Below are 14,143 nucleotides of genomic sequence, written 5' to 3'. Positions count from 1 at the left end.
CAAAAGGCCCATTAGCGGCAAAGGAAATCAAATTAGTCAGCCCTATTTTTTATGGCATCAACAGTGAAAACAAGCCTATGAGTCAACCTACAATGAGAACTAGGATACTAAAAATATTTATCATGCTGAATGGATTAGCCTGGCCCCAGTACATCACAGTTCAACAACTCCCCCAAGCCCCCCAACAGCCATGATGAACATCCAGAGACCCAGGGAAAGACAATCTGGGCTGCAATACTGAGCACAAGCGCTTTGCTGAGCAATACCAGTGTGCATCACATCTCATTGAGCACTCCTGCTAACAGTGGCATGCAAGCCCATGTAGGCACCAATAAGTACCCGACTCAGGGTGGCATCGGTGGCCCGCCATTTGTGTGCCGACCTGGGATGCAGAGGTGCAGTGTAGTTGCTGGTCTGTGGTGGTAGGCATTGAGGCATTGGTGATCACCCTGGTGAGCAAAATAACGATGGATTAAACCCAGATCTGTGACTGGGGGTGAATGTTTTGCCAATGTGCAACATTCCGTCCATCATCTTGTGTGTTTTGCTGTTAGCCCTATGTGGGAAGGGTATACCCAAACGTGGGTCCCGTGCTCACTACGCCACTGGAGTCAAGCTATCCTGGCTGAAGAGGGGTGAAACCCCGAAACCGGTCCTAGGATGCTTTATTCTGGTCCAGGGAAGACATTGCTTGGCAGTTCGGGCTGGACTCTTCCCATGAGGCACAGAGTCAAGACTGATTTGCATATGGCCATGTCTGAACTGGGGTGGCGTGGTGAGAAAAATAACGATGGATTAAACCCAGATCTGTGACTGGGGGTGAATGTTTTGCCAATGTGCAACATTCCGTTCATCATCTTGTGTGTTTTATTGGTGATCACCGTTACCTGGTGGTGTAGTCGGCCAGGTCACATGGAGGCATGTTGGAGACTTATGTGGGAATACACCCTGGTCCCCCTTGTAGCTGTGAATGGTACATGTCCTCCTGAGTAACAACGTAAGGAGGTACACTTTGCATACCATGCCCCAACAGTACACTGGGCTTCACAAACGATATTGCCAATGGTGGCCAATGCATATCTGCATCAGAGGCCAGTGGATGGGTCACTGGCCATATGCTGTGGAGGGTGTGGACCCTGAGATGATGCAAACTTATGTTGCACAAGCACTGAAACTACACACCTAAGGGATGCGTGTTGCATCACCTTCATCGTGTGATTACCCAGCTGTCTTGGCAGTGAATACTGTACCCAGGCTTGTGTAAGCCCACCTGGCTGAGGCTCATGCTGGCTGAGTCACAGACTTTGAGAGAGTGCATCAGATAACACCACTGATTCGATGTCCAAGTGAGTGGAAGGTGTAATGTGTAGCGTAGGATGCCCAGGGTATAGTGGGGCGCAGGGGTAGTACCTGTGGGTGAGGAACCCCCAGTGGCGGATAATCCACTTTGGTGCTGGAGCATTGGGCCAATGATTTGCAGCAGTGCAAGACGGTGAAATAAATACCATGAAGGTCAATTGCTATGTTTCCTTTCTAGGTGGGAGGGTGATTGGGGCTGCTCTACTCACAAGTAGGCCCAGGGCTCAGTGGTATGCCCACTAAAGTACACAAAGACTGTTTCTTTAGCCCTCTCAGTCTGCTCGGAACAGTCATGTGCACTTCCCTGTTTGCAATTCAGGCAGCATTACAGCGTGAATGGAGACATGCCCACCGCTCAGGCCCCCGTCTGAACGCATTGTCCCTGCGCGCATGAGCAATCACAACACCACATTGCAGCCTTGTGATTGACTAAGGTGAGGGAGCCTGGCTGGCTGCTTCCTGTTCCATGAAGCAGACTCATAGGCGCAGGACCACAGAATATGCAGGACCAAGCCTTGTTCCAATTTTCCTTTTGAAATGTGATGCCAAACCCCACTCACACACACCTCCACATTCATGCCCCCTTCAATGTCTTTTCAGGCTTTTTCCACCTCCCAGCTGTCTAGTGCCCCTACACCATTTCTCAATGCCAGATGCTGTGCAGCCATGCACAGCAGGCAGACCAGTGGTAAACCAAAGGAATCTCTTTTGTTGCAAGGCATACCATTACATTGCATTGCAGTCAAATGCATACCACTAGTTCTCATATTGCAACAGTGGAGAAAGAGCTGGATAGGGTAGCATTGTAAATTACAGTTTCCACTACAGCGAGTGCAACCCTAAAAGTATCACTTGTACCACATAACAACTCCAGATCACTGAGATTCATCTCAGACCCCCAAAACCACTTTAAATGTCATATTCGAGGGCAGAAGACACCGTAATTTCATTTTTGACCCCAAAAGACACCCTAATTTTCATTTCTGACCCAAAAAGACACCCTAATTTCATTTTTTGACCCCAAAAGACACCCTAATTTCATATTTTGACCCCAAAAGACACCCTAATTTTCATGTTTTGCCCCTAAAAGACACCCTAATTAGATATTTTGACCCCAAAAAACACCCTAAGTTTCATTTCTGACCCCAAAAGACACCCTAATTTCACTTGTTGCCCCAAAAGACACCCTAATTCCATTTTTCGACCCCAAAAGACACCTTAATTTCAATTTTTTATCCCAAAAGACACACTAATTGTCATTTTTTACCCCAAAAGAAATCCATTTTTGATTTTATCCAAACAAAAAAGACACTATATTTCATTATTTAACCCACAAGACAACCTAAATTTTATTTTTGATCACAAAGAATCTCCCATACATTTTTATCACAGAACGCATTACCTAACCTGGAAATGATGAATCTCCATTACTTGCATCACAATGCATTGATATGACATGCAATGTGAAGGCAACTGCGTGCCTGGAGTTACTTTGAATTGGCATTCAAACTGCCCCAACACACTGGCACACCTCAAGAAAGACCAGGCAAGATGTAGCACCACGTTGCACCGTATTACCTAAGTTACGCATGTAGGCATATGCGTGATCTTGTGAATGTCATTTATGTACTCCTTGCGCCAACGGGTCTTCACTTTGGACATTCAAAAAAGTGAGGTACCGGTGGTACAAGGCCCTTCATAAATGAGGTTCAGTATATCTGCTCTATCAGGGATGGACATGGCAGTGCCGTTTTGACATTTTCAATATGTGATTGTCATACGTGATTAACTTACATTGAGAATACTTGTGATTGTGGACAAGTATAAGGACAACACGATGCACACATCAGACTGTGGTACAGGGACATTTCTAGCTGCAATCACCACCATGACTCATTACTGACATCTGTGCACTTATTATAACTTATCCGTTGTCTGCTCTTCAGTTTCTCGAGCGGCACTGTCCTGTCCAGTTATTCCCGCTACAATTTCTTCTGTGGGATGAAAGCTGCCACCCGCTCCTCCAGGTCATCCAGGACCTCCTGGTTTGCTGGGCTGCCTCCTCCAGTTTGTGAGGTTGCCTTACCATTTGCCGCAAGCTTTTCTTTTGTCCTGCGCTTACAGTCATGCCACCGTTTTTTTGGACTGGCCTACGCTGTTGATCTTTTGGACAATTCTCTGCCATATCGCCTCTTTTTTAGCGAGAGGCAGCTAGGAACTGACAAAGAGTTGGTGCTGGCAGTTAGTGACCACCGTCACCAGTATCTCATTTTCCTCTCGACTGAAATTGGACTTCCGTCTCCTTTTTGCCTCAGTCTCAGCCTGTGCATCTGGGCTTCTCCTACCAGTGTTTGCCAGAGGGTCCTGGCTACTGGGGTTACCCTCCTGGTCCATTGTTAGGTCCTCTGTGGTCCATAAATGTCATTTTTGAGATTTGTGTCGATTCCCGGGTGCCTTTTGCCGCTTCACGCAGTGTGAACTGTCGCAGGGTTGTCGGAATGGCATTGCGTGTCGCAAATCAAACTTATGTGACTTTTTCTGCAGTTGCGTCAGGCTGACTTGCGGCAGTTTTGCGGCACCTACGTCAGTTTTTCTGACGCAAACTACCGCATTGCGCCACAGTCCGTCACCATGATGATTTGCCGCATCCGAGTCCAATTGCTTTGTCGCAGCAGCAACACAACATTTTTGACGCATCGCTGCGTTGCGGCAGCGATGCGTCATTTTTTGTAAATCTGCCCCACAGTTCTTTGCCTCCCAATTGGCAAACGCCCCAGCAGTGAGCATGTTGCAGGACGAAAGTCGTTGAAAGTGTCCCTCAGCTTTTTCTCTAGAATTTTATTTCTTCACAAAATGACATCATACACTAGATAGATCTACGCGCTTGCTGATTACAACTTTTTATGATGTCAACTACAGCAGAAAGCGAAGGGTGCAGCAGACTGTACCTTCTGTTAGCCTCACTACCAGTGTGTGCCCTAAGGCCCTCACACTTCTTGGCTGTGGCATCAGCCCTCAGGAGAAGATCTGTGAGCAGTCACTGCATGGACAGCATCAGGTTCACTGAGCCAAGCACAGAATACAAGCTGCTGGAGGAGACCCTCTCATGCCACATGAGTTGCACGGGAGGGCACATTTTTTTTTGTTGCTCAACTGCACACCAACATAGAGTGCCTCAATTTTTTTTTTTTGCTTTTGAAAACCTTTATTAAAGAATAAACCACATGTTGCATTACAAACAATCCGTGAGGCACTAACATAGTCACATTTAACCATCCGTTACATACACATCGGACGTGGGCATGATGATACAACTCAGTTCACAACATAGCATAAAGAGACTTAGCGCTAAGCTGAGATGAAACATCCTATGGAGCCAAAGTGTGTGTGGGAGTTACTGATGTCTGTGTCGGGCAAGGCTGTTCTGTTGGGCAGTTGGGCAATGGACTAGATGGGGGATCTTGATGTTGTAGATAGGAAATGAGGGGGGCCCAGATATCTGGCTGTTGGTTGGTAGCCGGCATCAGATCCCAAAATTCCCCCAATTGCTTCTGACAGTGTGCAGAATCCTCCAACCAGGCCCGGCCATTAGGTGCCGGTCTCCGACCCCAATGCATGGACACCCTGCGCCTGGCAAGAACCAGTAGAATGGCGATAAGCTTGCGACAGGCAACTGGGAACTGTTTCACATAGCCCAGGAGGCACACCAGAGGGTCGGGAGTGATGGGCGTGGAGGTGATCTCAGTGATGACAGTGCACACGTCCTGCCAATAAGCAGAAACCTTAGGGCACAGCCAGGCCAAGTGAGAAAAGTCGGCCGCCGGGACAGAGCACTGCATGCATCCGTCACTAGCAATGAGACCCATTCTATGCAGTGTTACAGGTGTGCGGTATAATCTGTGCAAGTATTTGAAGTGGATGAGCAGCAAACGATAGTTAGGGGACAGGCGTTTAATCTGGTTGCAGCAGTACAGCCAGACCTCCTGGGGGAGGTCTGTGCCCAGGTCCCCGCTTCAGGCAGTGCGGGCGCGATCAGTTGTGACAGGGGATGCAGCGAGCGTGAGACCATTTTGCGTGGGGAGCTGGAGGCATAGACCAAGCCGAGGGCAGCGAGCGCATGAGGGGGTTGAGGGAATATGGGGTGAGTTTCTCGACAGGACGCTCTAATTTGATAATATAGCAATGTGTCCATTGGGCCTACCGCGCCATTGATGGTGAGAAAGGTATTATCGGGATAGAGGTCCGCCAAAATGGTAAGCCCCATGCACGCAGCGTGCTTGGCCATGCCGGAAGTCTGCAAAGGAGGGAATGCTGGGTTATTGGCGAGGGGCATGGCGTGAGCAGAGAGTGTGCTTGTGCCAGAGTGCTTCCGGAGACCATTCCAAGCCCAGCGCAGGTTCTCCACTGTGTCGATCTCTCTGCGCGGGGGCTTGGGACGAACAAAGAGTGGTCTGTAGCGGCCAAGGAGCAACGAGATCCGCCTCCACCGCGACGTGAGGTTGGAAAGGCGTGGGGTGTAGCCAGAAGTGAATAAAGCTAGCCTTGGCACTTAGCGCATATAACTTGAAGTCTGGGCCCCATGCCACCTCGGGACAGAGGGAGTGTAAGAATGTTGTATGCAAATCGGGGCTGCCGCCCGGCCCAGACAAGGGTAATGATGAGAGAGCGTAATTTGCGTATAAAATGTGCTGTGAGGGGGACAGGGATGTTTAAGAAGAGATATAGAAATTTTGGGAGAACCGCCATTTTGGCAATGGTGATGCACCCCGCCAGCGATAGGAGAAGTTTCTGCGACAAAGGAATCTTGGTTTCCAACCAGTCCATCGCTCGGCCGAAATTGTCCTTCCACAGTTCGTCCACATCCCTGCTGAGCCAGATGCCCAGATATCTGGTGGGACCCAACGCCCAAACGAAGGGATAGTCCGGAGCAAAGAGTACGGTGGCATCCATGAGTGGGAAGAGAATGGACTTACTCCAATTTACCTGGATGCCTGACAAGCCCCGAACCTCATGACCTCTCTGATCATGGGGGTGAGATTTTACTGTGGATTGCGGATTTACAGCATGACATCGTCAGCATACATGAAGACAACCAGGGCCCGAGCAGCGAGCCAATGCCCCTTTGGGTGAGGTGCTGTCTGAGCCTCTCAGCGAGTGGTTCCATGGCGATAGCGAAGAGCATGAGGGAGAGAGGGCACCCCTGCCTAGTACCCCTCGCGATTGGAATGGGCTCCGTAATCTGAGCGTTTATCCTTATGCGGGCGACGGGAAGGGTGTATAAAAGCTGGAACTTACGCACAAAGACTGGACTAAATCCCAGACGTGGGTGGAGATAGAAGAGGAAGGGCCATTCAAGGGTATCGAAGGCCTTGGTGGCGTCCAGGAGAGCTGCCACGCCCGGTAGGGAGGGGTTGATCTGATGGAGGACGGCAAATATGGTCCGAAGGTTATGCGATGTGGCGCGTCCGGAAATTAAACTGGACTGATCCGGGCGAGCTATCAGAGGCAAGAGAGGAAGAAGGCACGAGGCCAACAGTTTAGCAAAAATGTTGTTGTCAGTATTAATGAGGGATAAAGGGCGATAGGAGTCACAAAGTTCAGGGGATTTGTCGGGCTTTAAAAGGAGTATGAGCCTCGCCTCGCGGAGAGTGGGAGGAAAATGGCCATGTTCGAAAGAATCATTGTACATGGCGGCCAGATGCGGAACAAGGAGGTGCGCAGATTGCTTATCGAAGGATGCAGGCAGGTCATTAGAGCCAGGAGCTTTGTCCCTGGGGAGATTACTAATGACAGCCATAATCTCTTCTTTAGTGAAGGGCTCATCCAGGTATTCTTGGTGCTTATTGCCCAGCCAAAGGAGTTCGATTGTTTCAAAAAACTGATTGAGGATTTCACGATAAGGCACCTCTCCAGCAGCGTATAGCTGCGAGTAGAAGGTGGAGAACCAAGCAACCACCTCACTGGGGGAGGTCATCCTGTCTAGGCCCCTGTCTTGGAGTGCAGTGACATATGAGGCGGCGTGCGGTTAGCGCAGGAGGTTGGCAAGGGTTTTTCCTGGTCGGTCGCCCTCACCGTAACAGCGGGCTCTAGCCTCCCTGCCCAAGAATGAAATCTCCCTGTTAGCTTCGTCATGAAATTCAGTAATTTTGCCCCTGATCAGCGCCAATGTTTCGGGATTCGGGTTTTGGGACTGTTGGGAGTCAAGGGCCCTGATCTCCCCCTCCAGATGCTCTAAGACACCCCGGATGGAGCGCAGAACTCCAGATTGCTCAGAAATACACTCACCCCGGATCACAGCCTTGAAACCCACCCACAGTGTTGCGGGGAAATCGACTGAACCGGAGTTGAGTTAGAAATAATTGACAATTGCCGATTGTACCTCCCCGCGGAAGACAGAGTCGCGAAGCGCGTTGGGAGGCAGCCGCCAAGCGAACGTGTGCCATGGGGTATGCGGGGCCTGTAAGAATAAGCGCACAGGAGCATGGTCAGAGAGGGTGTGGGCCATGTGTTCCACGGAGGTGACCCATGTGAAGGCATGGCGGGTAGTGACCCAAAGGTCCAGCCGGGACCAACAACCCTGTGAGCCCGTCACACAGGTGCCCTTGTGTACATCTGGGTGGACGTGCCGCCAGGTATCCAGCAGGGAGCTGTCAGACAGGATGGATTGTAGAAGTGAGGTAGCATGGCGGTGCTGTACTTGCGGCCCGGAGCGGTCAAGCAAAGGTGAGGGTGCAATGTTAAAGTCGCCTCCCCAAAGGAGAGTGGCGGGTCCCAAATAAGAAATATGCTGCCAAACTTGAGTGAAAAACTCCGGACTGTCTGAGTTGGGGCCATATATTGCTGCTAGAATAAAGGGCTGAGCTAGGAGAGTAATGTGTAGGATGACAAATCGACCCTCTGGGTCGGCTATGGTCTGGGAGGTGCACCAGGGAAGCCCTCTATGGAGAAGGATGGACACTCCGCATGAATAGTTAGAATAGAAGGAAGAGTGAATTTTGCCCCAGTGTTTGGAAAGGAGCCTTGAGGAGGTCGCAGGTAGGAGGTGGGTTTCCTGAAGGAAGCATATTCCTACTTTGTACCGTATAAGATGGGCGTGCATAAGACGGCCCTTGCGGTGGTCATTAAGGCCCCTTATGTTCCAAGTCCAGAACGTGGTGTCTGTCATGTTGGGGTGCTCTGACGTTGGGTGGCGGATAGAGGCCAATGCGAAGGGTGAGTGATAGGTGCTAGTGACGTGTTATGCGATATCGAATCTGGTGTAGCACGCAACATGATGCATAAAACAAAATTAAATAAAGGACGTACAGCAATAGGTGTTGTGACGTACAGCATGACAAGAATCGAATTGTGCAACAACATGCACAGAATTAAAACAAACCTGAACAATAACAAGCCTCGGAAGGGAGGCAACCGTCCTGTGTATAGCACCCCAAACCTCCCACCACCCACTCCAACACCCCAATTAGGTTCAGAATCCAAACCCATCCCCCTCAGGGAACCCCAACTTTGGAAAGGAACAACAGAGATTGTAAAGGGAATCATCCCAAGGGGCATGGTTCCACCAGGCGCACACCCCTGTCACACTGAACATGGTGGCCAAGTCACAATAGAGGGCGGACAACTCTATGTCACAGCGTGTAAAGGCAGCAAAGACCCCAAGCACTAGGGAGGAGATGCTGGGGGTGTAGACCCAAGATAGGCCACAGGACACGGGGGTCGCGTCAGCCAAAGCATGGCCAAACCAGTACAGAGTGAAGTCCAAATATAACCATAAGTGTCTTGTGAGATGCAGAGACAAACCCAGGTGCAAGGCCGTATGAATGGTCAAACAGTGGTTAGGGCAGTGCACAGTGGGGACAACAGTAAGGAAATAAAGTGGCAATGCAGGTAGGCAGTGGACCAGGTGGGCGAAGATGACGCCAGGTGGATGGCAGAAAGCAAAGGAGCATGGGCCCTTGCTAATCATTGTCATTCGTACCACCTCCGTCCTCCTGCTGCGAGGCGGGCGCTGGTTGACGCTGCTGCCTGTCTAGTTTTTTCGCAAAGGCCAGGGCAGCTTTCGGGTCACTAAAAAGCTGTGTTTGTGACCCAGTCTTTATCCTCAGCTTGGCCGGGTAGACCAGAGAGTAGGAGACATTGTGTTTTTGGAGTGGCCTATTTGCCGGGAGGAATTCCCGCCGAGCGGCCTGCACAGCCAGCGTAAATTCCGGATAGAAGACGAGGGAATAGAGGATTCCGAAATGCGGAGGTTGCTTCTACGGGAGCGCGCTTCCAAATCCTCATTTTTTTTCTTTATTAGTTCCAATATTCTGTCCATTTAGAGCAACTTTTGTCTCTCTCCGGTCATAGAGTCTTCAACATCGGAGAACCTGGTTTCCAATTGTGTGATCTGCGCATCATGCGAGTCCACCCTGGTTCTCACAACAGCAAGGCTGGCGGACAGTTGCTCCAGCTGGGTTGCGATGCCACTGACACTGGCCTTTACGTCCAGCATGATGGCCTTCAGATCATCTTCTCGAGTGGCACCAGAGTCTGTCTGTGCAATGAGTTCTTCAGTCCCCGGCGGCTCCTCTTGTCTAGTCTGCCGAAGGCTATTTTGGGCTGCTTTGCGTCTACCTTGCCCATGATGAGATTACCAAAACAAGGCGAGTCCGCCGCTCAGCGCCTGGACATCCCGAAGAGGGAGAGGGCAGTAACCAGAGCAAGACTGCCGCTGCCCGCGTCCCACGCAGTGGGACATCAGCAGGGCAGCTCTCTAGTGGCCGCCCGTCGCAGCCTTCCCCCTCCCCCTGCCTCGCGCGGGAGGCCGCGCCCAGGGAGGAGATCTCCCAATGAGTGTGTAGGTGGAGGCGGGCCGTTAGGGGGGGCGAGGCTAGCCCCCCCTACATAGGCGTCCCTCTGCTTCCTGCGCGCCGCTCCTGCCCGGACACGCGTATTGCTGCCCCACTCTCACGCCGTTCACCTCGTCGCTCCGGTCGCCGTCGCCTGGCCCCGCGTTCGTCCACAATTCGCTGGTAAGTCTTGCCGCCACTACTCCACCCCGGCCCTGTCCCTGGGCAGTACCAGGTAGACGAGGGCCCTGTGGCTTGGAATCGCCACGGGCGGAGGGGGCGCAAGATGCTGCTATGGCGCGGCGGTAATTTTAAAAGGGGGAATGGGAACTGGCATTAGAGCTAGTAGTGGGGTAGTGTTAGGCGGGAAACGTCGGCATCGAGTTTAGGGTGTTTTGGAACCGATATTCAGGCCGTGCGTGAGAGGTCAGTGGGGGCCGACTGCTGGTATAGCAGAAGTAACATAGGGCCTAGAGCGGCTGAACCGGGAACTGTGAACGAAGGTTTCGGATCCCCGCCTCAGCTCAACCCCCGGTGATTTCGAGCAAATCATTTCAGCCTCAGTACCCGCTACAAAATGCAATAACTTGCAACGGACTCCGGCAGCGCCCCTACCACCTTACTCGCGGTCACCTGGGGACGGGTTTCACGTGCGGGGCTCGTTCAAAGGCCTCTTTGTCGCCCACCTCGCTTTGACCTCGCCTCCCTGCATCGGTCCGTCGTCCGCGCCGTCTTCGGCGCCTCCGGCACCCGCGGCACTGTATTGTAGTTGCCTCCTCGATAATGAGCACGCGCTGCTGTGAATGCGGTCGGACCCGGGGGCGGGCCTCGGGGCGCGCCCTTTAATTGCACTGGGGGAAACGGGGCGAGTACTGCAGGGCTGCCTTCGCTTAATCAATAATGCACTCAATTTCGTGGAGACACAGAGCAGAACGGCTTGAGCGTCGGACTTCGAAGCTAAGGAACCCGGTTCGAATCTTGGCTCCGAAGCTCAAGCATCCTGTATTTCTGGGCATATCACGTAATCTGTGCCTAAAAGTTAACATGCCCGCTTGTAAAACGCTGGTGCTCAAGTAATGGGGTCTAACACATTGGGTGGCGACGTTAAGTGGTTGCGTAAATTGTGCAAGCGATGCCGGGCTATGCGATGGCGCAGACGTTGAAAGCACGGGGAGAAGCTCGTGGCCTCCGCACGAACAAACAGAAAGTCTGGAAAGTCTACGGTGCTGCTTTCCGGTCGCAGTCTCCTCGGGAGGCATGGGTTCAATCCTACTGCAGACAGTCCTGGGTTTACTCTACTTTACTGCTTGGGAAACATGATCATCGGTTTGATCGGGCCCAATTAAGCACTGCTTATGTGGTGCTGTGGCTCAGTAGGTTGAAGCGCCTGTCTAGTAAACAGGAGGAACTGAGTTCGATCTTAGCGGTGCCTTCATGCTGTGAGCGCGTTCCTGGGGAGCTCAGCAGATGCCATTCTTATAACACAGTCATCATTGTGGGTATCGCAAACATTCGCTTCCGCGTGGGCTCACCTGCTACCGAGACCACGTCATATATCGATCCCGCGTGGGGTGCCTGCTGTTTTAATTTAAATATGTGCGCGTGCGAAGCACTCCGCCGCCTGCGGGTCGAGTTTGCGCTATATGGGTGCTTTACAGGTGTGGTTTCCAGTTTGTGGGTGGCGCCGCTGCACGAGGGCAGTTTGTTTCGGTTTGTTGTGCCCAGGTCGCTTGGCTCTCCGTTGCCTACTGGTGCGATCTAAATATGGCACGCGTGTAAAGCACGCTGCTGCCTGCGGGTCGATTTCGCGCAATATGGGTCGTGTCTCGGGTTTGACGCTGAGCATCCGGTGATTGCGAGCAAAGCGCCCTATCTACCCCTGCCTAACAAGGGCTGGCATGTGCAAGGCAACCGGTCTCGCTTTGCCTCGACGTGTGATGGTTCGCGCTTTACAGGTACGATTTTGCTAGTTATGGGCGTGGCGCCGCCACACGAGGGCAGTTTTGCTCGGTTCGTTGTGCCCAGGCCGCGCGGCTCCGCGTTACCTACTGGTGTAATTCAAATATGGCGCGCGTGTAAAGCACTCCGCTGCCTGCGGGTCGAGTCGCACCATATGGGTTCGTGTCTCAGGAATGACGCTGAGCCTCCTGTGGTTCTGCAAAGCACCCTACCTACCTCTGCCTAACAAGGGCTGGCAGCGCAAGGCAATCGCTCTCCCCTTTCCCCGACGCGTGATTGTTCGCGTTTTTTCAGGTGTGGTTTCTACTTTTGTGCGTGGCGCCGCTGCACGAGGGCAGTTTGTCTCGGTTTGTTGTGCCCGGGTGTATGCACACCTCTCGCGGGGCACAGGGTCTAAGTGCACGCGGTTCAGTGGTACTACATTATTTAGATACGGTGCCATGGGATACGTGCAAGTACGATTGGTGGTCTGTAAACGCGAGCGATCGCGACGCAGCCTCATGGGTGGGGCACAGGCCATGCGGCGCAAATGCGTCTTTGGGTTACCAACTATGTGGATGCTGGTGTATTTACTCGCATTGTTTATCCTTCCTGGAGAAAGATCCAGAGTTTATATAGTGGAGGTTTTGACTTCGGTGTAGTTAGTGCATGGGCTAAATATTCCACGCTGCAAAGAACGTGTGCCAAGTAGATATCAGAGTGCGTATGATGTAAATAGTTCAGCAGGTTACTGTGTCAAAGGAGGCATCCTTTTGTTACTTGCAATGTATATCTTAAAGCCCTAGTAGTCAACAATGAGCTACGAACACTCACCCTAAAGCTGCATACACACCACTAAGCATACATTATTAGAACATTGATTAGTGTTTAAAAGGGTTAATTTGGCTAGACCCGACTGAGCTTGTGCTTCTCCACACCAAGCAGCCTTAAACTACACTGCCTGCCAGTAGGGATGACATGAGTCTCCTACACTTTAGTCCTTTGGCTCGGGTAACCTTTCCTATACACTGAGTCATATGCATATGATTGATTGGCTCGGCGGTTTTTTGTGTGAGATGCAAAGTTCTCGGACACCCTACACGGGTAGGAGTAGCGCTATCTGACTAATTAAATGCATCTGAGAGTGTGGTTATGGAAACTTGGTCAACTGTTAAAGGGGGCTAGTGAGTGAATCTGTGGTGGAGGCGGCATTGGGGGGGCGCCAGCAACATTCTTGCACAGGGCACCACCATCGCCAAGGCTGGCATCGCTGTTCCGCGAGAGCTCTACAACGCTTTTAGGGGCGTGCTGAATTACATTAATCATAACCAGCATAGCGCAGGATACAAACCAAATTATTTCCGGCAACTAAGCATATTTTCTAGGGATACCCAATGAAACTTGTTTATCGGGCAGAAAATAACAGACTTCAAACTTTACGTACTGAAACTTATGCTTTCCATGCACAACTAGCAAGTGCATGGCCCATTACTATATGCTGGAGAGGACCAGGCCCGAAGTCTCAGCGCCTTATCAATATGCAGTGATTCTGGAAAAATCACTTAATCTCCCCGTGCCTAATAAGAAATGAGTGTGTCCCTGGTGTAGCGTTATTTGGTGCGCAGGTAAAGCGCGCAACCACTCGATACCTTACGGGTCGTGCAGCACTATCATAAACTGAAAATTTAACTTGAAGGCTGTTTCATTCCTGAAAGCCGTGAACCAGATGCCACCATCACTATTCACACTATCGCCCCCCCAAGCGTTCCTTCGATTCCTGCCTTCATGTTGAACATGCATGGCTTTGATATTTCTAACGTACCCTTTGCCAGCCACTCGCGATTTTAATAAGGAAGTAGGCCTGGCTGATGGTGATTAAGATAGTCACGTGAGATCAAATATTGGTTAAATATTTGGATTCGGAATACTGATTTATTATGGTGAGTTCCACGCTTAGGCCAAAAGATGCTGCTGCCTTAATTTTTGCCTTGCTATTCGGAACCAGCTGGTGTAAT

The 14,143-nt window shown here is 51.2% G+C and overlaps 1 protein-coding gene across 1 annotated transcript in view; it reads right to left on the bottom strand.

Annotated features, from left to right (window-relative positions):
• The window catches only part of LOC146805963 (uncharacterized), a 48,087-nt gene that overhangs the window by 1,907 nt on the left and 32,037 nt on the right, over nt 1-14,143 (bottom strand). The window lies entirely within an intron of this gene.

The sequence above is a fragment of the Triturus cristatus genome, chromosome 8 (genome assembly GCF_964204655.1).
Source record: "Triturus cristatus chromosome 8, aTriCri1.1, whole genome shotgun sequence".
NCBI classification, from domain to species: domain Eukaryota; kingdom Metazoa; phylum Chordata; class Amphibia; order Caudata; family Salamandridae; genus Triturus; species Triturus cristatus.
This window is presented reverse-complemented; position numbering and strand designations above follow the sequence as displayed.